This window comes from Tamandua tetradactyla, chromosome 2, assembly GCF_023851605.1.
Source record: "Tamandua tetradactyla isolate mTamTet1 chromosome 2, mTamTet1.pri, whole genome shotgun sequence".
In the NCBI taxonomy this organism is placed as follows: Eukaryota; Metazoa; Chordata; class Mammalia; order Pilosa; family Myrmecophagidae; genus Tamandua; species Tamandua tetradactyla.
In genome coordinates this window covers 162,496,875-162,522,353 of record NC_135328.1, presented here as the reverse complement: position 1 = coordinate 162,522,353, position 25,479 = coordinate 162,496,875, and the positions used below count along the sequence as shown (strand labels likewise).

Sequence of the window (25,479 nt, the reverse complement as noted above, 5' to 3'; positions counted from 1 at the left end):
AACCGATGCAAATGTACTAAGAAACGATGATCATGCATCTATGTGATGATGTTAAGAATTACTGATTGCATATGTAGAATGGTATGGTTTCTAAATGTTGGGTTAATTTCTTTTTTTCCGTTAATTAATAAAAAAAAAAAAAGAAGAAGATAAGAAGAAGAAAAAAAAAAGTATCTAGGTTTAAATCAAACTTATAAATCCATGACCCAAACAAGTCACTAATCCTCTCCACACCTCAAGTTCTTCATCACTAACGTTCCAAGTTGTCACAAAGATGAAATAGAAGAAACACTCTTAGGACAATGCCTAAAGAACAGCGAGTGTGCAGTAAGTGGTGGCATATGTTATTGAGGCCTGTGCACCCTTATGAACCCCCTCCCTGCTACCTTCCCCCACTTTTCCTTCCTCCCCTACTTTTCATGATCCCTCAATCCTTATTAATCACCTAATTAGCTGGTGGTCCCAAACTAGGCCCAGATGCTCTCGCCATACTGCTCATCCTAACTCCCTGTGTCAGTGCTTTACAGTCTGCAAAGCACAATCCACAAGTCATACCTTTGAATCCTACAGGATCATTGACACTGTGTCCCTTCCCCTCACTCACTAACTCCCAGAAGCACCTTGATCATCTATTCTTCGGGCACAACAAGCCCTCTTATCACCTCAGGCCTTTGCACTTTGGTTCCTTCACCCTGGAATACTATTCCTCACCCTACTTTCTCCCAGTTGGCTTCTTATCATAGGGTTCTCACTCAAATGTCATGCCTCAAAGAGGTCCCCATGACCACCCATGTCAAACACATCCTGCCCAGTTCTCCCTGGTCACATCATCCTATTTTAATTGTTTCTGAGCCCTAATCACCCCCAAAAGTATTTTCTGTGCTTACTTGTTTATCTTAAAGCTGCCCTTTTAGAGTGCAAAATCCATGGAGAAAGGCCATCAACTCTCTGGCTCATTGTTGCATCCCAAAGTGTAGCAGAGTATGAGCACTCAGTATTTGATGAATGAATAAGTGTCTGAATGAACAAATGAACATCATCACCCTATTTTATTGATGAGGATATCGAAGCACAGGGAGAAACTTGCCCTATCTCTCTCATTGACCATGGCTCTATTCTAACCCTCTTTCCTTTGTTCTAGGACCCTGGGGACTGACCATGACCCGGGGAAAGAACAGATCAGACCTCTGGAGAGCCATTGCTGGACCAGGCCCTTTGAGGGGTGCCACATGGCCTGGCACAGTGCTACACACTTGATGTGCTTTATTTCACTTAATTCCCATGGTGGAAATTTTCTAATCATCTCAGAAAAGAAAATGAGGCCCCAAAAGTTTAAGTGGCTCGTTTAACGGCATAGCAGAGAAGTACTGCAAACCCAAGACCACGCACAGGGTGTCAGTGAGACATAGTGCCTCCTTTCCCAAATGTCTGCTCCCTCCTTTCTCCTCTCTCAGCTCCAGCTTTTGTGACCTGCAGGCCTGCGACAGATGAGATGAGACACAGGATTGCCTTTGAGTTTAAATAGAGATGGAAATTTTAAAATCTATAAAAGAAAAAAAAAAAGAGCAACCTCCTTTGAGAGGCACCCACCTGTAATTGGCACGGTCCAGTCACATCTCTCTCAATTTGTAACAAGGCAGAAATCCTGTTGAATTGTCAGGAAGGCCATCCCTGCTTAATGAGAACAGGATCCAGCCCTGGGCGTTTCCCGCCGCTTTCAAAGGCGAAGCCCAGAGCCAGTTTTAATGATCACGGAAGGAACTTCTGAGACAGTTGTAAGAGGGGGACAGGATAATTGCACTAGAAATCTATGCCACCATCACAATGGTCCGTTGGCCCCGGGCTCTTCAGGAAATGTGGCCTTCGAGGTCAGCTCCTCTGGCACCTTCTCTGATTCTCTCTGACTCTCTGCTCCAAGATAATTACAGAAGATGCTAGACTGCCTCCCCCACCACCACTTTCACAGTCCTCTCCCTCCCACCCTGAAAAAGCTGCGGAAAAGAAGGATTGTTAGTGGTGGAGTTAAATGAAAACACGATGGGTCTGGCAGGGGGTAGTTTGACTCTGCCCCTTACCGGCTGTCTGATCTTGACCAAGTTTCTTAGCTTCTAGGTACCCATTTTCTCAGCTGGAGATAGAGCTGGCTGGAGTTGGACTGAAAAGAGGAATTTTCAGGCTTAGCACTATTGACAATTCTTTGTTGTCAGGCTGTCCTGTGCATTGTGGCACATTTAGCACCTTCTCGTCTGGACATTTTCCCAGCCTCAAACTCATGAGTAAATAAATTCCCACTGTTTAAGCCAAACCACTTCATGGTATTTGTTTGAGCACATAGGAAGCTAAAAACACCATCTAATCTAGCACTCTAAACTATGCAGTGATGTGCTCTATCACATCGATATTCCCCAGGTCTCTGAGTAATTCCAGTGATGAGGAACCCATCACTCCCTCCTTATTCCATTCCTCCTTTGATTCACTTAACTTCTTTTATCTGTACAGCAGACAATTACTGGACAGGCATGGTGTTAAGCCTGGGAATACAATCCTAATCATCACATACTCAAACAATAGTGACTAAGAGAATGAAATCTGGAACCAGCTTGACTGTGTTCAGATTCCAGCTCCACTACATAGCTGCTGCATAATCTTGGTTAATTACATACTCTCTCTTGACTCATTTTCTGTATCCATAAAATGGGGTTAAGAATATTATCACCCTTGTGCATTGTAAGCACTAAACACATATGATACAGTACTATAGGTAAGTAAACAAGCATTTACAGTTCAGCAAAGTTATGTGCACAGAATTCTGTGAAACCATATAATTCATTTGGGGGGTGATAATCAGGGAAGACTTCTTAGAGGCAGTAACCTCTGAGACATTACAGCTAAGCAGGAGTTGTCTAAGCAAAGAGGGGCAAAAGTGTTTCTGGAGGAGGAAAGTGAACTGCAGACACTGTCCTGGAGTAGTGAGAAAACACAGAATTCTTTTAAGAATTCTAAAAGTTCATTATAGCTGTAGTAGAGTGGGTAAGGCAGGGAGATGAGCTAGCCATTTGCTTTTCAGAGAGCCTGATTATGCAAAAATTCTTTCTATGTCTGGAATCCCAGCATGGCACTTAAAGACCTCTGCAATTTGGCCCCAATCTACTTTTGCAAATTTACCTCTCAGTTCTGTACCACTCACATATCTATCGACAAGTATGAAACTTGTCCATGTCTAGCCCTTGGCTTATGCTGTGCTTCCTCTCAGAAATATTCCTATAGTGGACATTCGGAGTTCGGATATACTCAGTTCCCCTTCACACTATCTTTTGGTAACAGAATTATTCTTTCTTATGGTGGACTCATTCAGTGTGATTCAGGTTCACGCTAATCTACCTTCCCCGCCCCCCAGATCATGTCCCACAAAGAACAGCCCATTCTCTTACCATAGGGATGGGTTCAGAGATGGGTACACTATTCCTTCAGTGTTGCTTAGCTGGAAGGATCAGACCAGCTCACCTTCCCTGCAGAAGGAGTCATTCTAAGGAACAATGCAAAGTAGGGGTAAGCAGAACCTTTAGATGGCAAGAGACAAAGGCAAGATAATGTCATTGAGCCCCTGAATTGAGATGAACTTAAAAATCATCTGCATTCCTGGACTTTCCTGTTATGGTAAACCAATAATTTTTTTTTCTCATTCTCTTAAACTGCTTTGAATTAGTTTTTTGTCTAAAAGGGTCCTGACTAATACACCTTCTGACCCCTTCTTCATCTGGTATATGTTAGCACAATTATCAACTCTTCTATTACCATCTTAGCCAAAAGAATCACCCCACCCCACCTCCACTGCCTTCTTGTGACTCGTGGAATGCTCAGATTTGCAACAGCCAAAGGGCATTTATCACATCCTGCCCTTGATGTTAGAAATTGGAACATATGTCCTGTCTAGCATCTGAGAGGAAATCTTGCAGGCAGTCATCCTTATATCCCGTGGTGTGTGTTAGAGGCCACTATGAGCAGATGCTCATTGAATGTGTGCAGCATAAAAGAAAAAGAATATGGAGGAAGAGCACTGGACTTGAAGCTAGGACTGGATTCAAACCCCAGGCCTAATGTTTCCTAAAAGGGTATCCTCCGAAAAGCCATTTATCTCCCCTGAGACTCAGTTTCTTTATCTGTAAAGATAATATTTATTGAAGTCATTCCAGAATGAAATAAGAGAAGGCATGTTACATGCTTTTTTTAAAATGTAGAGAGAGACCTACATATGCAAATAAAAGCTTTGGTCCCTAGCCCTGGCCAAGGAGTAGGCGACTTGGATTCTGAGTTCATGTTATCTCTGAGTCTTTTGAGTTATTTGACAAGTCAAATATCTTCTCTGAGTCTCAGTTTACTCGTCTATAAAATAAGGTCAGGGAGGAAAGGATTAGGATAGATTTAGGAACATCCTATGATTCTGTGGCATTATTCTTGATAGCTTAGCACTTAGGATATTAGATTCCCCCTCACCCTGATTCAATGAAGGCAGCAAGGAGTCAGTCCAGGAATCTGAAAATAGGCAGGTCCTCCCTTTTGTTGACCCTTCCCATCAGTATAACCTTCCATCAAGGGCTTAAATTTGGCAGGCACCATGCTAGGTAATTGGCAACTATTATTTCATTTATTCTTAAAAATAACCCTGTGAGGTTATCCCCTCTCTAAAAACAGAGAAACTGAGGCATAGAAACGTTAAGCAACTTGCCTAAGCCCCCACGGCTAATAAGCGCTAATATTGTCATTCAAACATGGACAGCTAGTTTCCAAACCCGTGTTCTTAACCACTGAGCTGCACTGCCTCCCTATGGTTCCCACTGTATCACTCCGCAAAGGCTGGGAAAGAGAGACCCTAGCCAGCTCAGGGTGGCCTCTGCAGTCCTAACCATGTTAACAGTCTTGGATGTTGGGGGCCTGCCTTGAGCAGGAATGCCATGCTGCTAATAGAAGAAAATGTAATTATAGAGCATAATTACAGTGTATCATATTCTGTAATTACACTGATGGTATTTAATATAAAACATATTCTGAAGCTAAACGGAATGGAAACACCCCCCAAACAGAACAGAGTAGGAACTGCTAAGAACCTGTTTCCTTGCTGATATGAAGTCAGAGGACCTCTATATTGTATTTCCAAACCTTAATGGATAATACTGTCATCCACCCGGTGTCCCAAGCTCCAAACCTGATTCTCACCAGCCCTTCGTCCCCCAACATTCCCTCTCAAATCTCCCCTCCCTCTCCTACTCCTCTACTTCTTTCCTAGTTCAAGACCTCTCATCTCTTCCCAGGATTATTTTTTACAACTTTCCTCCAGGACTTTTTGCTTCCAGAGATGCTCTATGAGTCATCCTTCACTATGTAGGTAAGAAAATCATCCCAGAACACAGATCTGACCATGTCACTTCCTTCCTTAAAATATTGCCATTGGCTGCCCATTGCTGAGTCCAAAAGCCTTTGCTCAGCAAGCTGGCTCCTTTGTGGTCTGACTTGTTTGCCATCCCAGCCTTGCCTCTTGACACTTGCCCCCACACCCCTGCACTGGGGCCATTCTGAACTGTTCACGTGGATTCAGAATCTCTTGTTTCTCCACACATTTGCACATGTTTTCCTCTGCCTAAAAACCCTTCCCTTCATCTCTTTGCCTAACATGTCTTCATCCTTCAGGAGCAGTTCACATGCCGTCATCACCTGCAGGACTTCCTTGACCCCCTAAACTGGGTTAGACACACTGATGTGGACTCCCCTAGCATCTTCTAGCACAGAACTCACCCCATTGTGCTGTAATTTTTTTTCTCAGTCCCCCATCTACACTGGGAGCAATTTGAGGACAAAAACTATTATGTTTTACTTTGTTTTGTTATGTTTTACTTTGTTTTTTTTATTATTTCTGTATCTTCAATGCGTAGAATGATGCCTGGCAAGTGTTCCACAAATGAATGAATGAAAAGCATATTCAAAGAATCATGTGTAGGCAGTAATATTTTATTGCTATGATAAGCTACAGGAAAGATGTAGAATTATAAAGGGTCACAGACTGAGAAGCATTTTAGCTCTTTCTTTCATTTTAAAGATGAGGGGAAAAAAGGAAGTAAAAAACTTGTCCAAAGTCACACAGCATGTATGTGCCAAAGTCTAGGAAAGAAAAGAGGTCTTTCAATTCCCAGTTTAGTGCTATTCCACACTATGGTAAAATGTTTACCTATTTATAGCTAAAGATCTGAAAGAAAAAAATGCAAGTGTTAGAAAACATTCAGGTCCCAAATTTGACACAAAGCTGTGGGGGTTGTAAAACGTGGCTTCACAACTTTTATGACTTTGCTTATCCAAGTTTCAGTAAAAGAAATCTATACTTTCCACTTAGGTACAGGCTCCACTGGGCTTTTTTACAATCACTGTTAATAAATGTCACTGTACTTGGGGCATATGGTTGTCTAGAAAGGAGACAAAAATGTATTAATCAGACTCAGAAATCATGTCTTCAGTTCATCTGCAAATATGAACACATTAAGGAATTTATTTATTCAGAATATCAAACACCTGTTTGTACTTGTGAAACACCCCAGAGACTGAAAAATTCAAGACCTAAAATTGGACTAAGCATTGAACCCTCTCTTCCACCCTCCTTATTCATTTGTTTAGTCATTCAACTATTATTTGAGTACTAACTTTGTGCTAGGCACTAGGATCACAGCACTGAACAAAATCGACATTGAGTCTCCATTCCAGAGGCCGTGGTGCCTGCTAATAAAGCACCTGCCTCTGCAGCCACACTGCCTTGTTTTAATCTCAGCTCTGCCATCAATGGCCTGTTGAATTGGGGCGAGTCTCTAAGCACCAGTTTCTTAATCAATTAAATGGGTATATAATTAGTCTCCTCCTCATAGTGTTATTGTCAGGATCAATTAGGGCAACAAAAGTGAATTCTATAAAAGTACTTTGCATGTGGTAAACCTCAATCAACCATAGTTTGCCTTACATTCTGTTCCCACCTCTATTCCTTCAGAGACAGAGAGAACGCTAAAGCTACTAGGGACCTGCAAAAGGATGCAGGGCCACCCTCTTGTTTTACAGCTAGGAAAAAGAATTCACAGAAAAGTCAAGAGTGGATCTCAGGTCCCACAGTGTATTCAGGTCAGAGCCTCAGTTGTCCTCTGATCCGAGGTGATCCCTTAGGTGGATGATTTGAGAGAAATGCTGGCTGGGCACTGCTGGTCAGGCAGACCTGGGTTCAAGCTCCAAACCTATGCAGGCTTTTCCAGCTCTGCCATCCTGGTCAGGTTATATACCTCTACTTTCCCATCTGGAGAATGAATATGACAATGCTGCTGCTTGTTACTGGATTAATAATAGAAATAATTCTTCCCATCTACTTGGCAGGTTCAAATGAAGTACCAGATGTGACAAGGGTATAGTAACTGTGAAGCCATCATTGCAGGTAGTCATAAGACTTGGAATGTAGCTAGTGTGACTGAAGGACAGATGCTTTAATGTCATTTAATTCTTTTTTTGTTTTGGTTTGTTTTGGCATGAGCAGGCTCCTGGAATCAAACCCAGGTCTCCTGCATGGCAGGCTAGAATTCTGCAACTGAGTCACCATTGCACTGCCCAATTTTATTTAATTCTAATTAACATTTTTAACGGATACTCAATTCAGTTATTAGAAAACTCACGAGTATTCACTATGTAGGTATGTGAATTTACTTTAACTGTCTATTTTATGAACTCTTAATGTAGGTCAAGTGTTTGATGAAGATTTAGCATCCAAATTGAAATGTAAAAGTGTAAAATACATACAGGACTTTGAAGGCAGGATTAAAGAAAGAATGTAAAGTAACTAATTTTTTACTGGCTGAAGTTGAAATAATAATCTTTGGGATATATTGGGTTAAATGCATTTTATTTTTAAAATTAATTTCACCTGTTTCTTTTTAGTTTTTTGATGCGTCTACTGGAAAATGTTAAATTACCTGTGGTCTCACATGATAAGTCTATTGGACAGTACTGGTAAAACGCCGTGCACATGGGAGAGGATCCTTTTGCTCCTCTTTTCCTTCTGGCTGCTTTTAAGGGTATTGGTTGGGAGAGCAGATCTCTAGGGTTCTTTTGTCACAACCAATAAAAATCAACTCTGATATTCGTAACCAAATGAAGAAGGATATGAGGGTGGCCTTCTGAGGAAAAGTGGAAGAGGAAGGCGTGGGAGAGGACCCAGGGCGGGCCAGCTCCGGGGAGCTAGGGAGCAGGGTAGAAAGTTTATCCCTGCCTCCAGGATGTTTGGTATAATTATATTCAGTCTTTGTGCCACAAAACTCCAAATCCCAGCCAAAGAGAATCTGATTGCCTAGCTTGGCTTACTTTTTAGCTTCTAGCTGGAGGTGGTTGGGGTAAAGGGACATTTTTTTTCTTTTTGTCCTTTTCTTTTTTTTAAATTTGTTTATAATTTTATTTTTTTAATACCAAAAAACACCAAACAAATGCAAACATTCCTATTTTGATCATTCTGTTCTATATATATAATCAGTAATTCACAATACATAGCTGCATATTCATCATCATGATCATTTCTTAGAACATTTGCATCTATTCAGACAAAGAAATAAAACGAAAACATGAAAAAAATTTATGCATACCATACCCCTTACCCCTCTCTTTCACTGATCACTAGCATTTCAAACTAAATTTATTTTAACATTGTTCCCCCTATTATTTATTTTGATTCCATATGTTCTACTCGTCTGTTGACGTGATAGATAAAAAGAGCATCAGACACAAGGTTTTCACAATCACACAGTCACATTGCAGAAGCTCTATCTTTATACAATCATCTTCAAGAAACATGGCTACTGGAACACAGCTCTGCATTTTCAGTCAGTTCCCTCCAGCCTCTTCATTACATCTTGAATAGCAAGGTGATATCTATTTAATGCATAAGAATAAACTCCAGGATAACCCCTCAACTCTGTTTGGAATGTCTCAGCCATTGACACTTTGTCTCATTTCACTCTTCCCCCTTTTGGTGGAGAAGGTTTTCTCAATCCCTTGATGCTGAGTCTCTGCTCATTCTAGGATTTCTGTCCCACGTTGCCAGGAAGGTCCACACCCCTGGGAGTCATGTCCCACGTAGACAGGGGGAGGGTGTTGAGTTTGCTTGATGTGTTGGCTGGAGAGAGAGGCCACATCTGAGCAACCAAAGAGGTTCTCTTGGGGGTGACTCTTAGGCCTAATTTTAAGTAGGTTTGACCTATTCTTTGTGGGGTTAAGTTTCATATGAGCACACCCCAGCCTATAGCCTTGGTTGTCCACACTGCTTGTGAGAATATCAAGAATTCAACTTGGGAAGTTGAATTTTCTCCCATTCTCACCATTCCTTGAAAGGGACCTTACAAATACCTTTTTATTCACTGTTCAAATCACTCTGGGATTTATCGGGGCATCACTCTGGACAAACCAACAAAATCTCATGTCCTATTCAAGGTTCCATGTAGTAAAGGGACATTTTGATTGACAGACCCACTAAAACTGTATCTTGTGCAGAATAATCAATTCCCCAGAGAAGAATCAGAATAGTGCTGATAGAAGAAAGAAAATGGATCTAGGGCAGGCAAGAGCCACAGATGCTGGTACTTAAAGCATGACCTGGACACAGGTAAACGTTTAAGAGAGGTAACAAGGAATGGGAGTGTGTAATGCTGATTCAGTGCACCCTCAGAAGAATTACTCTGCCTCTCTGGTCTTCCTTTCCACAACTAGAAAGTGAAAGAAGAGTGTACATGGGTTCCATCCTCGATGCCCAACCTCACTGTGAAATTGTCACCATTGTTTAAACTCTTGTTCTTGTCCTTCTCGGGGCTTCATCCCACCTGGAGAAATTAGGTGGATTCTTCTCTTTTGGGAAGGAGAAGACTCAATTCTGAGTAACTGAGCTCAGCTGCAGCCCACCCCCAACCCCCAACCCCCACTCCTCACCATGGCACTGTGCTATATGCAATTCTCCCACTTGTGCCTAAGACCCTTCCTTTGCCATCTCCATGCTCTCTTGCCCTCTTTCATAGCTTTTATTGCAAAATAAAAATCAAGAGCTGGCATGTACAGGGAAAGCTCTTTAGTCTAATTGATCAGGAATTGTTAATTCAGCAAATCTAGAGTCCTGGGAAGAGAACTTAATTCCCTACATGATCTTTCCTGTTAAAGGGGAAAGAAAAGATGGTTTAAAGCTTTAAACAAACCCATTGTATCAGCCCCAATTACATTTCTTGATCAACAGCTTCCTTCTCTGCTTGCACAAGTGCTACTCCCGTATAAAGGTTAAAGGCAAGAAGGACTGGTTTTGCATCTTGGTTATATATCCATTCATTTATTCATCTTAGTGTTAGGAAAACAGATAATTAAGACCTAGTCTTTCTCATAAAGGAACATTCAGTCTACTAGAGGGGTTTGATAAGTAAACAATACAGCAGAGGCAAGAGCAAATCATTATAGGAGCAAGAGGATAAACCAACTAACTCAACCTGGACAAGTTCTTTAAGGAAGAATATCATTGTCGTAGTTACCACACAATGGGTTGTCTTAAGTAATAAGAGTTTATTGGCTACCAGTTTTGGAGACTGGAAGTCTAACATCAAGGATTTGGCAGGACTAACTTTCTTCCAGAATCTATAGAATTCTGGGAATCCTCTGTCACATGGCAATCTCTTTCTTCTTGTGTCTGCAATTCTGATTCCACTAACTTTAGGCTTCCACTGATTTCTGGCATCTCCTTCTTTGTCCAATTTCCTTTGCTTATAAGTATTTAAGTCATATGGATTAAGGCCCATCCTAATTCAACTTGGCCTCATCTAAATAGAATCATCAAAGATCCTACTGACAAATAATCCACACCTTAACTAATAATGACATCTTCAAAGGTTCTATTTACAGATGGGTTCACACTCTTGGAAACATGGATGAAGACCTGAACATGTCTTCTGTGGGGTACATGATTTAATCTGCAACAATCATTCTAAGCAGAAGAAACAACAAATGCAAAGTCACAGAGGCCATTATTTGTTTGGAGTCTGCTAATAAATTTGGCTGGAATGTAAGCTGCATGAGAGGATAGTAAGTGCTGTAGGATAAGTTACTTCCTCTCTCTAAGCCTGATTCACCACCTGTCAGAAAGGGACAATAGTCCCCAAAATGAAGTGTACTTGTGTTCAAGCATTCTTTGAAAATTGCAGTGTGCTGTGCAGATGGGATTAATATGAATTAAGAGTTGGCGTATCAGTCTGGAAGCCACCGCATCCTAACGGCCCCATGTAAACATGAGAAGAACATCAGTCATGCAGAGAATTTCCTTCGGCCAGAATTTGTCTTTACCAGCTCAGCTTATATTCCCACATTTTTGAAAATTCAGGGACCCCTGGATTTGACCATTCTCCTCCATCCTCTCCATGAGCTCCTTGAATTAGAGTTAAGATTTATCCAGAGTCAAATCCTCGTGCTGCCACTTGCCAGGTATGAAGCCATAAGACTCTTTAAGCTTCTATTTCCTCATCTATAATATAGGACTAATAATGTCTATCACAAAATGTGTAAGGATTACATGAAATGTTCTATGTGAAAATTCTTGGTAAACTATAAAGAACAATGTGAATATAAGCTAAGCTCATCAACATCAGCAGCAGCACCATCACCATTATTTCCCTCTAACTTCTTAATGAGAATCCCTCATAATGAATAAACCACACACTGGTTTCAATGTGAAGCTCACTGTATTGGAAATCAAGAAACCTGGGTTCTAGTCCCAGTTCTGTCCTTTTAAATCCGGTATCCTTTCAGATTCCTTCTCTGACCTTTCCTCTGCTCCTTTCTGTACGTCAGGAATTACATTTTCCAGGCTCCTTTTCCTACTGGCTTCCCACAAGTTGTAGCCAATTATAGTAGCGAATGCTCCACTAAAAGACTGGAGGGTAAGAAAAAGGGAGAATTGGGGGTATTTCTTCTCTTGCTCTGCCTTAGATAGTATATCTTGAAGCATCTGTTTATCTACCATCGCTCCTGGTTTGGGTTCCAAGATTTCTGAGGCTGTAAGGTTCCAAGGGTTCTGAGTTCTGCTCCACCATATGGTGCTGGCTTGATCTCTGATGACCTACTCTTATTGTCTCTGTAGCCCTAAGAAAAATTGCAGACACCTGTTTTTTCCAATCTCTAGACTGGTTCTCCATCCTGTTTGCCTTCTCAGTTCTTTCATTTCCTACCTAACAATTCCCAGTACTGAAAGAAATTCTGTAAAAGTTTTACCATGTAGACCCTGACTGATACTCTGGGTGAGATATTTCACTGGTAAAATGAAGGTAACGGATAATCTCTAAGACACCTTTTCCTTTTAGCATTCAAAGATTATTATCAAGAGAATTGCACAGCTGTTCTTATCTGTCTTTCCTGCTAAATTCTTTCCCTCTCTAGCTGTAGCCATCTCTCTGGCTCATCAATTTACCCCCAAATTGCAATTAACATCCAACCTCACCACCAATGCTCAAAACTTGGATATAAAACATCAACACGTTCCCCAAAGATTTAACTGTACCATTCTCTTTGCTCCGTATTGGCCCATTTGGTTTTTTCCCTCCTCCTTCTAGAGGCAGATTATAAACACCTTAGACAGGGTATGTTTGTGGAGCCAGTTGAAATCTCCTAGTTCAGAGCAAGGACTCATAGAAAGTGTCCACTTAAAGTTTGGTCAATAAATACTTGCTACATCATGTCTTCTCGGCCCTAAATTTTTGGATATCCTGGTTTGCACTCTTCTTTATGACCTATTGCCTTTAGACAGATTAAGGTCAAATCTTGTGTGATATTGAGCAACTTAAGTTAATTTCTCTGAGATGTGTCCTACTCTGCATAATCTGAGTACTAGATCCTACATTAAGGATGAATCTGATGGCCATTTTCTTGTCCCTTCCTTGGACCCTGACCTCCTTGCAGACTTCTGTCTGGCCTCATCTTCAATCCCTCTCCTGTTTCCTGGGTTCAACAGTGGCTCCTCTACTATGGTTTGGGAGAGATCAACCACTCACTGCCCTGCTATACCAACAACCTATAGGGTAGTTCTCCACTTGTGCCAGTTTGAAAGGACGCATGTACCCTAGAAAAGCCATGTTTTAATCCTAATTCCATTTTGTAAAGGCAGCTGTTTCTTCTAATCCTTATTCAGTACTGTATGTTTGAAACTGTAATTAGATCATCTCCCTGCAGATGTGACTTAATCAAGAGTGGTTGTTAAACTGGATTAGGGGAGATGTGTCTCCACCCATTTGAGTGGGTCTGATTAGTTTACTGGAATCCTATAAAAGAGAATAAGAGAAAGCCAGGAGATTTCTGAGAGAGCAGAGAATGAGAAGCAGAGTCTTCCAGCCAGCAACCTTTGGAGATGAAGAAGGAAAATGTCTCACAGGGAGCTTCATGAAACAGGAAGCCAGGAGAGAAAGCTAGCAGATGCCGCCGTGTTCACCACATGACTTTTCAGATGCGAGAGAAACCCTGGCTGTTTTCGCCATGTACCTTCTCACTTGAGATAGAAGCCCTGAACTTCATCAACCTCCTTGAACCAAGGTATTTTTCCATGGATGCCTTTGATTGGACATTTCTATAGAGTTGTTTTAATTGGGACATTTTCTTGGCTTTATAACTGTAAATTAGAAACTTATTAAATTCCCCTTTTTAATAGCTTTTCTATTTCTGGTATATTACATTCCAGCAGCTAGCAAACTAGGGCTCTATACACATTTTTTTTTTTAATTTTTTAATTTTTTACATGGGCAGGCACCAGGAATTGAACCCGGGTCTTCTGGCATGGCAGACAAGCATTCTTGCCTGCTGAGCCACCATGGCCTGCCCTATACACATTTTTATGGAATTTGCCCCAATTCACAAAACATCTCTCTCAAGGGCTACAAACTAAGAAATTAACTCCTATTTCCAGACCACACATTCCCCAGGTCACATATAACCAATCCACAGTCAGGTCAGCCATTCAGATTCCAAAGACACTGACATTTCTCTCCACAATTTGCAAGCAAAGCAATAATGCTCTAATTATGTGTCTATTATCGTCATCATCATAAATGCACCCACATGGATGGTGGCAGCAAGTCTGGGTTAATGTATTCATTAGGAACAGGCACGAGCAACATGACATTAATACTGCTAATAATATCTAATTGAGCTTAATTACAATGTGATGCCTAATATATTGTGATGAATTTATTCTCAAAGTATTTACATATTTGTAGTTAAGTAATTAGCATTCTGCCCATAAATAACTCCTCAAAGTCCACTCCAGCTCCACAGTAGAAGGGAACCTGAACACATCCTCCTGCTTGGGATGGCCTGGAAAGAAGAGCTCCTAATTTGTGAGGAAATCTATATGTCACGTCTTCCTTAAAGGCAAAGTGAACAGGTCTCATTAGGAAGGCATTTGGGGGAAGGTGGCTGCAGAGGAGAGATTTGCTCCTCTCACCTTCAAGAGTCTGCCTTAGATTAAGAGCTTTCATGCTGGGAGTGTTGCAGCGCATGTCAGGCTTCACAGAGAGCTCTGTGATCTATCCTGGGTGACAGACTTGAAGGGGGTCATTCACAATCTGGGGGAGGGTGACCAGGTGGAGAAGGGACTCAGAGGAGCAGGTGAAAGAACTCAGAGTGTTTAACTTGCAGAGGAGAAGAGTCATTGAGATATGAGAGCTGTCTTCCCAGTTTTGAAAGGCCGTCATGGGGCAAAAGAAACACACTGTGAAGTGGACAATAGCATAGATTTTGAAGTCAAGGAGATGTGTTTGAATACCACCCCTTCCACTTCCTATCTGCTTGACCTTGGGCCAACTACACAATGTCTTTAGGCCTTTATTTCCTCATTGAGTTGCTTTAATTATCTCTTAAAAAAAAAAAAAGGAGGCAAGGCTTGTGACCTGGAGTCCCAGAATCCTCAGCCTACCAGCATCATAGGACAAAAGGTATATATCACAGGCACTAGAACCCGACTGCATTCCATACCTATTTCCACCATGTAAAACCTGGTGATGTTGGACTGGCTATTTGTTCCCTGGGCATCCCAGAGTCCTCACTAGAAAATAAGGATGGATATCACACCAAACACTGTTGCAGTGAGACTTCAATGAAATGATTAATGTAAAGTGCTTGGAGCACTTGGCGCATAGTGTGCACTTAATGTTTGCTAGTATTACTGTTCCCATAGCCTTCACTTTTGTTCAAGGTTCAGCTACAGAGAAAAATATCCACCCTGTAGAATTTAGGCAGAACTGGAATTTATCACAGTTATTAAATGGCCAAGAATATCAATGAGTTCTGAGGACAAGTTCGAGGTTGAATTTTCAGGAACAAAATCCCAAAGCCACCCCAAAGAAGAAGGCCCCAAGAGAGTTGCTGCCTCTTCTGTGATCGGGAAGCCGCCAGTTCCAAATCTACACCTCCGCAGCCATGTCAGGTAACCACTGCGATCAGGAGACTGCAGCTTTCAGGAAGCTACCACTCTCACTATTAGCTGCAGAGCCATGTTTTACCTATGACAATTGGCAGCAGCTACATCACCACCCAACACTCCAAGTCTCAACACCTCCTATTATCACTCCTGGACAACGAGCCTTCTATTAATGTTGCTGCAGAAAAAGTCAAGCCTTCATGACTATGGTTTCCAGTAGAATTAGCAGAAGCAAGGTCTCCCTTCACTTCTTTAAATCTCACACAGTGAATCTGATTGTCTGAACTCCAAACATATATGGATCCCCATTGCAAAAGAGTTTGAGGTAGGTAATTTTTACTGGCCAGGAGTCTGCAATGCAAGAAAGCATGATAAAAGTAGAGTAGAGTAGATGCTGAGTTCTAATGCACTTTGTTCATCATGCCACCTCTATCCTGTTCCAGAGGTGAATAGTTAACCTCCAAGGAAAACACACTGTTACTAACAGAATTACAGCCTCAGATCCCCATCTGGTTCTGCATATAAGCTTGAAAAACTCCTTTTGCTCCTTAAGAGACAGACAGGAATTTGGGCAAATAAATATCTCCCTCAGCCTTTTCCTTGACCACATCCCCATCTGAGACCACCAGGCTATACATTTCTCCTGCAGGAAGAACCTTGCAAAATCCAGCCCCTCAAAAGAGAGCCCTTCTGTCTAAAGCACAGAGCTCATCACCAAGGAGTGGCAGTTAATCTTTTTGTGGTCCTATTTGTGCTTCCAAGAGAAGGGAGAAGGAGGGAATCTCATAATTGGAGGCAGACTTAAGCTTGTCTTATGGCCCCAACACGGGGTTGGTTTTCTATTTTTGCCAGACCAAGTGTAGTAGCATCACTTGTTGTTTCTTTTTAATTCTGTACACTGCTATATTCAACTCTATCATTGAATATAGATGATTATAGAATATGATACAATAATAGAATAGAATATAGCAGTGGGCAGTTCAGTTCAGTTTAACTTCAGTTCAGTTAAACATTATTTCCTGCAGAGCTCCGCACTAATACAGGCCCCAAGAAAAGAATGTCTAAGAGAACTGATTTAAAAATATTTACTGTACATAAGAGAGAGTAAAAAAAGGGAATTTCCCCTCTTCTCAAGACTTATTTCATTTCATGCTCTCTATTTCTCCCACTAAGATCTCCATTCCCTCCTAAAGGGTCATTTGCCACTTTCTTGGGTCATATCAGAGGTCTTCTCTCTTTGGAGTAGAGTGAGGGGCGGGGAATTAGGGGAGCAATGCCTTAGCTTCCCTTGGAAGTTAGAGTGTGCAGACAATGAATGATCAGAAGAGTAACATGAGATGACATATGTGGCATTCTTTGCAGACTTCTGGAACACAGCCAGTGTTCAGTGGATGATAGCTCTATGCCCCCTTTCATTTCTTCCCTTATCCCTCAGTCCAGAAATCAGACCATGAGAATCAGAATGATATGATGATTAAACATCGTACTCCATAACCAAAGAATCTCCGTCCAAATACACAGCACGAATCCAACAGCACATGTGATGTTGGGCATGTGACTTAGCCTCTCTATGCTTAATTTCCCCACCTGAAAATAAAAGTGATAATAGTAACCTCTACTTTTAAGATTACTGTGAGGATTAAATGAGTAAATATATACAAAGTATTTAGAACAGTCTTGGCATATAGTAGTGTTCAATAAAGTGTAGCTGTTTTAATTTGAACGCATTGTATGGCACATTCTGGCTAAGCGAAGGGTGCACATGACATTTTGTATACTCTGGGCACAATTTTCTTTTTAATAGATGGGTAAGGTCCTTTAAGTCCAGGAACTGATGATAGTGCAATTACTAAAAAAGTTTTTTTAATCTAGAACTTTCTAAAGGATAAAAGGATGAGTTGAGAAAAAACCCTCATTCTGAAAGGAGAATTGTACACCTGTGTATATGAGAAGATACAACAGACACAAGAATTGGTCTCCACACTCCCCTCACTAAGCAAATGATCAAGGATGATTTGGGTTTCATCCTCATTCTGCCACTCAGTAACTACTGACCCTGAGTAAGTTACTTAACTACGTAAATCTTAGGTTTTCTCATCTTTAAAAACTGGATCCTATGATACTTCCTCATAGGTTATGAAGTTAAAGCAAAAGGACCAGTGTAAAGTGCATAGAAAAGCGGCTAACCCAGATGTTCCCTCCATACCCCTCCCTTATGGACTTATTCAACTTTTAGTTCTCAGATATATAATCTACCACCTTTGAGCTCTTTGGAGCTTGGCTTCTGCCAACAGGCTACAGAAGGTGGCTACTTTGTCTCTGTGACTTTGGGCTCTGTGGGCTCATTACCTTCTTATGCTGCATTCTACTTAGATCATTAGTGTTGTCACTCTCAATAGAAGGGGATTTTAAATCTCCTTTTTGGGGGGAAATGGATTTTCTTACTTGAGACTATGCAGAACAAAAGCTTGCAGACACTTTCATTCCTTGTGCTTATTATTGAACAACTTTAGTGACCATTACCCCTAAACCATTACACTAAGCATTGTATACTTTTCAGCAGGTCCATGGAAGAAAAGTTAAAAGCAGCTGAGCAGTCCAAAGTCAAATAACCACGTATTGTTGGGATTCTCCTAGTTTTGCTGTGTCTGCACTTTATCTGGCTGCCTCCCCAGATACTGTGGCCTTCCAGGAAAAAAAAAAAATGGATAAGGGATTCTCTAAGGCAAATATACAATTTTTACCACTGGATTTATTCCCTGACTTATATTTCCTCTGTTTAAAAAACTAAAGTCATTTCTGCTTTCTACCTGGACCTGACAGGAATAGGGAGCAAGATTGGAAACAGGGAGATGAGTGAGGAGTTGTGGCAATTGTCTTGGGACAAAGTCATGGGGGCTTAATCTAAAATAGTAGCAGACAGATAAAGAAGAGAAGTCAGGAATCAAGAAGCATTTTGGAAATAGAACAAGAGGACTTGGAGACCGGCCAAACATTAATCATCATGAGGCAGAAAGAGGCACCTACAATAAGTTCTAGACCTCAGGTTTCAGGAGCCCTGAGAAAATCATGTCATTCGCTGAGATTAGACATAAACTGGGCATGAAGCAGAGTGTGGATGGCGAATACAGTTAGGGAGCCTTTTTCTATGCATGCTGTACCAGTTTGAAAGGATTACATTCCCTAGAAAAACCATGTTTTAATCCTCATCCATCTCATGGAGGCAGCCATTTCTTTTAATCCTTATTCATTACTGTAGGTTGGAAACTTAATTAGGTTATCTCTATGGAAATGTGATACATCCAGTTGTGGGTATTAACTTCTATGTTACATGGAGATGTGACTCCACCCATTCCAGGTGGGTCTTAATTAGTTTCCTGGAATCCTTTAATAGAGGAAGCGTTTTGGAGAGCCATGATAGAGTCACAAGGGAGAGTCACAAGGCCCACGAGAGCCCACACAGCCAGAGACCTTTGGAGATGAAGAAGGAAAATGCCCCTGGGGGAGCTTCATGAAATAGCTGGAATGAAAGCTAGCAGATGATGCCATGTTTGCCATGTACCTTTCCAGCTAACAGACAAATCTGAATTTCATTGGCCTTTCTTGAGTGAAGGTAAAGTCTTGTTGGTGTATTAATTTGGACATTTCTATAGATTTGCTTTAACTTAGACATTTTCACAGGTTAGAACTGTAAACTTACAACTTAATAAATTTCCCCTTTCAAAAGCCATTCCATTTCTGGTATACAGCATTCCAGCAGCATTCTAGCAAACTGGAATACATACCTAAAGGAGAATTCAGTATATGGCTCTGTAATGGACATTTACCATTTGTACTCTGGAATTCCTTCCTGCTGGGGACAACAGACCTTCTGTTTATACATATCGCTTTAAGTACATGATCTGAATAAAAGTCATCTTTGTATGAGATTCTGCTTACTTAACCAAATCAATTCATAGAAAAGAAGTACTCCTGACTCAAAGCCAATCCAAATTCTTCACTAGGATTTTCCAAGGATAAGGTTGTTACTTTGTTCCCTTTTTATAAAGGTTGTAAGCCTAGAAATATAGGCAGCCAAAACCTCATGGAGAAACCCATCCAAGAGAATGAAGCCAAAACGAAGGGCAAAGCAGAGTTCCAGTACTTCTTATGTCCTTAATTCCATTACCCTTTGGCCCAGCTGTGTCTCTGCCCTTCCCTAGGTTGGTTCTGTGAGCCAGTGCCTTCCCTTAGTATTTGTCTAAGTTAATTCAGGTTATTGAGCTGTCACTGAGTTCTTTGGGATCTGAAATTCAGAAGAACATCCATGATAGAGGCAGATCTGAGTGACATCAGCAGAAAAACTAAAGTCTTTATGGAAAAGAGATTGCCTAGGACAACCATGTAAAATGAAGGAAGAAGGAATCAGGGACAGAATTTGGAGAATTGGCAACATTTCAGGAATAAGCAGAAAAGAAATCCAGAAAGGAAAGTGGCAAGAAGTAAAGAAATGGAAGAAGAATTAAAGGAATGTGGTCACTGAAATGAAAGTAAAAGAGATTTCCTTAAAAGACTAGTCAGCAGAGTCAAGCAGAGCAAAGATAGTCACTAAAGGACATCCATTAGATTTGATCAAGAAGATTGGCTTGGGAGAGGTGTCCTTGTCTGAAGCCTAAGGATGAGTAGGAGGTGAAGAATAAGAGACAGAAGTGAGGAATAAGAGACGGGAAGTGAAAAGTGTAAGATTGGTGTAAGATGATGACTGTGGTGGTGGTATGTGGAATTAGAAAAGACCTTTAAAACAATGTCTGGAGCTTGTTTGCATGCTAGTGGGAGCCGTGAACAGCTGGCTAGAGGAGGGTCCTTGTGAGGAGCAGTGAGGATCCAAAGGATTCTCACTCATTTTCTGTTTCCCTCAATACCCCTGTGAAGTTATTCCTGGGAAATTATCATCACCCCATTTTGCAGTGATAAAACTGAGGTTTAGAGAAGATACGTGAAATTACACTATGCACAGTATTTGTAGACCTCAGGATCAGAGATATCTTTTGACCTCATATCCAGTGCTTTTCTTATGCTCCATGTTTTTTCTCACTGCTCAGGCTAGGCCTAAACTCTGACCTTGATTTAGAAAAAGGACTTTAGGAAATAGGAAAGAAAGAGAGCTAACTCATAACTCATACCTGCTAAAAAACCAAACACCATGCCAGCAAACAGGGTCATTTGGCATGCATTTATTAAGTGCCTACTATATACCAGGAATAGGACCTGTAATATAGCAAGAAACAAGGCAAAACCTTGGCCTTGTAGAAATGACATTCTATCAGGGGATAGAGAGAGAAATATAAAGCCTTTTACTGAGACCATTCTATGTGCCAGACTCTATTTAGGATCTGGAAATACATAGATAAAATAAAATTCCAAATAAACATGAAACCAAAAGCCAAATAAAATATACACTTTTACACACTTTTATACATTTTGTACATAATGATAAGCACAATGGAGAAAATGTAAGGGAGGGAGATAGGAACTATCAGAGTGAAAGGATTGCAATTTTTAAAAGGATCACTAGAGAAGGCCTCACTGAGAAGAAAAGATTTGAGCAAAACTTTGAAAGAGGTGAGGGAGTGGACTGTGGGAATCTCTTCACCAAGAGGAAGCAGGAAGTTCAAAGGTGAGCTCATGCCAGGTGCGTTCAAGTAACACCAGGGAAGCCAGTGTATGTGGAGTGGGGTGGGTGGAATGGAGTGGGGGTAGGATGGGGCAGGCTGAAGTGGGGTGTAATGGGGCGAATAGGAGTGGGGTGTGGTAAAGTGAAGTGGATTGGGATTTTGTGGATTGGGATGGGATGGGGTGGGGTATTAAGACAGGGGTCATGGGGTGGGATAGTGTTGAATAGAATGCTAGGGCCTTCCAGACATTATAAAGACTTTGGCTTTTACTCCAAATGAGAAGAGGAACCCTTGGAGAGTGTTGATGAAGGAACCCTTGGAAAGTATTTAACAGATCAGCAAGGCTGCTGTATTGAGAACAGACTGTATGGGGGAGAGGATGGAATCAGGAATACCTATTAGAAGACTACGCAGGGGATTATGGATTTAATTCAGATGAGACGTACTGGAGGTTTGGACTGAGGTGATAGCGGTGGAAGTTGTTTAAAATAAAAAAAGAATGATCAGACTCTGGATATATTTTGAAAGCAGTGGCATCAGTTTGTGCTTGATTGGGGATGTGAGATGTCAAGTATATTCCCAGGTTTTTAGACTGAGCAACTATAGAAACACAGTTGCCATTTAATGAAATTAGGAAGACTGCAGGACTAGAAACTTTGGGAATTGGGGGATTTAGAGTCTGACTTGGGAAATGTTAAGTCTGAGGTGTCTATTTGATATATTGGTTATAAAAGTCTGGATTCAGGGAAAGGTCCAGAATAAAGATAAACATGTAATAGTCATCAACACAGTCAACACAGAGAGGTTCCCAACAGCCAAAGATGGGACGGTTAATTCAAGTAAGAATATTAGCTGCAACTGATCAACACAACACACATCAAAAGTGTTTTAAAATCCATGTATCATAATGATACCAAAAACAACCATCGATCCCTTTTATAGTCTATTAGATAACTAACTAATGCTGAAAACTGGTAAATAAAAGAAAATAAGAATTCAAACTGCCTTTCCTTTATGAATTACATTTCTAGATAGTCATATAGTTGATGAGAAAATATTTCTTCTTGTAGAAGTATTTTAGTAAATTAAGAAGAAATAATAGAGCTGGAGCAGCCCCATTTTGCAAAACCCTGATGAAATATTGATCTCAGACAGTAATCATCAACTGCTGACAGTATCACAAAACCATGAACAGAACATCATGTGTCTCCTGACAGGTACCACACATAAAAGTATTCTTGTCAAGAAAAAGAAACTGACTCCAAATAAGTCTCCAGATCTATTTCCTAGTTTTCAGGAGATATAGGAGATAGAGGGACATATTTAAAGACACCAAGCAAATACAATCAGCAAAATCTAGAATGTGAAAAACAGCACAAGCCACCCAGTTTCTTCAACAAATAAACTGCAATAAAATAAAATACAAAGACAGAAGTATCCATAAATTAAGAACTAAACTAAAACCAAATGGTATGTGTATTGTTTTTGTTTGAATCCTGATTCAAACAAACCATTGACCATAAATTTGATAATATTCAGGAACTATTATTATTTTTTAGGTGTGTTAATGACATTATGCTTGTGTTTTAGAAAAAGAATCCTAATCTTTAAAAAATATATTTTAAATCTTTACAATTAAAAAATATATATTAAAACACTTAAAATGATTTGCTATCTGGGATTTTCTTCCAAATAATCTTTTGGAAAAAGGAGAAAGCAGATGGGGGTGGGAGAATGAAACATAGGCAAATATCATATTCTCACTACTTTTATAGGTTTGAAATTTTCCATAATAAAAAAAATGATGTAGGGCAGGCCATCATGACTCAGTGGCGGAGTTCTCACCTGCCATGCTGGAGACCCGGGTTCAATTCCCAGTGCCTGTCCACACAAACACACACACACACACACACATGCACATACAAAAAAAAAGTAATAAAAATAGTTTTTAGCATAGTGGATGATATATTTCAAATGTGCCACAGGCTACCTATAAGAAATTCAGGGACAGTCAAACTCATTTACAATAAAATGGTTCCCTATTGGAAGAGGGATGCTATTGACTGTAAAGGGGCAACGAGGGAAATTTTTGGAGGGATACCTTGATCTAGGTGATGGTTACATATATTATGTAATCATATATAAAAATTCATAAAGCTATAGTATTTGCACATTTTACTGTATGCAAAATTATACCACAATTTTTAACAAAAGAACAAAGAGTCAGCACATAAAGACATCCAAAGTTCTGAGACTGAATGAGATTGCCAAGAGAACGAGTAGACAGGAAAGAGGGCCAAGGGCTGTGTTTTGGGGCACTTGGACCTCAGTGGTCTGGAAGATGAGAAGAAACAAGCAAAAAAAGATCAAGAAAGGGCGGGCCGCGGTGGCTCAGCGGGCAAAGTGCTTGCCTGCTATGCCGGAGGACCTCGGTTCGATTCCCGGCCCCAGCCCATGTAACAAAAAACGGAAAAACAAAATACAATAAAAAACAAGAAAATGTTTAAAGATGTTTCCCTTTCTTCCTTCCTTCCTTCCTTCTATCCTTCCTTCCTTCTCTCTGTCTTTCCTTTAAAAAAAAAAAAAAAAAAAAAAAAAAAAGATCAAGAAAGAGCAGTCAGTGAGGTGGATGGATAAGCATGAGAATGCAAAATGAAGAAATTGACAAACACTGCTGATGGCTCAAGTAAGATGAGGACTGAGACAGGCTTTTCTGTACATCCTTGAAATTGCTTCAAGAGTAACGAGTGAAGCAGACAAAGATAGGTTATGCTATGGAGACAAGTTGGATAGGTGAGAGAAAGAAAGACTGCATGGAGGAATGGAGAGAGTCTGACAGTTCTGGATGGTTCTGTCCAGGTGCCAATATTTACAAGCCCGGGGACCAGGGGCAAGTGACCCAACTTCCCTGACTGTGTTTCCTCAGTTGTAACATGAAATAATAGTGATGTTTGTCTTGGCGGTGGTTATGGGTGCAAAATGAAGTCACGCATTGTGAGATGTCTATATGCTATGCAATATGCTATGTTGACTGAGCATACAATCTGTAAGCTTTGGTGGAGTTCGCAGAGGTGGCTAAAGAAGGACTAGATGCTTTCAGTGCAGGGGGAAATAGCATTCCAATTGGGTTTGAAGGAGGAGTTGGATTCAGAACTGGGAGCACTGATTATTAGGAATCTCAGGAGTGAAGAGGCACTGAGAGTGTGTCTGTGTGGACTCACCTTCTGAAAGCCTTCCTCTCCAAAGGGGTTAGAACAAGCCACCTGCCCCACACACTCACACAGCAGCCAAGACCTTGCCAGACCCTGAAGAGTGACAAGAACTGAGCTCATAATTATTAACCTTGCCACTTATTTCTGTAGTGCATTGTGACAAGACAATGCAATAAGGAGGAAGGTAATCAAAAAGCAATTTTGTAGCAGTAAGCGTAAAGTGACAAACTTTGCTTTTCCCAAATAAATCACCATTATTCCCATTTGGCTCAGAACTGACAACTTGGGTTTCCTTAGTAACCGAGTACTTGGCTAAACCTGTGGCCCAGTGTGAATGAGAGAGAACTGCATCTGGAGAGAGGATCTAGTTGCCAAGTCTTTCCCGCAGGCCCCCGCATATCTTACAGGTGATAGCGTTCACCATTAGCATTCCCGGCTTTAACATTCTCAGTTTGCACCATTCCCTGGGGATCCCTGAAATCTATGACACATAGTAATTTGTCATTTTGCAGCATCATTAATTCAGTTTTTGAAAGCTGTTTGCTTTGTTGGTGAGACGGTCTGGGAAGCCCAGCCTCTACATCTCAGCGTGGCTTTTGTAATTTACGGGTTGACGGTCATGAAGTGGTTTCTAAAAATGTACAAAACTGGTTTCCCTGTAAATCATGGTCCAAAAAAAGAAAGCCAAGAGCTAATGCTGGTGATGGAAGGAAAGAAAAAGCAAAGACTAAGAAAGCCATAGTTCTTAATCAGAAAGTAAAAGTTTTTGTGGCAAAAACAATATATTCTATGTTGACATTTGCAAATATCTGAATTTACAATGATTTCTGAATATATTGGAAACTTTTTTTTGGTGAAAGTTAAATATCAACTGTTTTAAATTTTAGCCCCTTCCTTCCATCCTTCCTTCTTCTTTCTCTTCATCCCTTCTTCTTTCCTTCCTTCCTTCCTCCTTCTTTGAAAACACAACGAACATTCATTGAGCACATAGTCTGGATTGAGCTATGACTCTGACAGCCTAACAGGTTATATAGACTTGTGAACTGATGAGTTACGGCTCCAAGCTGGGAACTCAGAGGAGAGTGTAACCATGTCAGGCTGTGGGCTTTAGGGAAGGCTT

The 25,479-nt window shown here is 40.8% G+C and overlaps 1 long non-coding RNA gene across 1 annotated transcript; it reads right to left on the bottom strand.

Annotated features, from left to right (window-relative positions):
• Positions 1-1,622: 1,622 nt before the first annotated feature.
• Positions 1,623-24,699, bottom strand: LOC143662932 (uncharacterized). Its single transcript, XR_013165674.1, has 4 exons — positions 24,369-24,699; positions 3,432-3,526; positions 2,076-2,155; positions 1,623-1,908 (listed from the first exon to the last, which is right to left on the bottom strand). It is a non-coding gene; the product is annotated as an uncharacterized LOC143662932 (long non-coding RNA).
• Between the last annotated feature and the right edge of the window lie 780 nt (positions 24,700-25,479).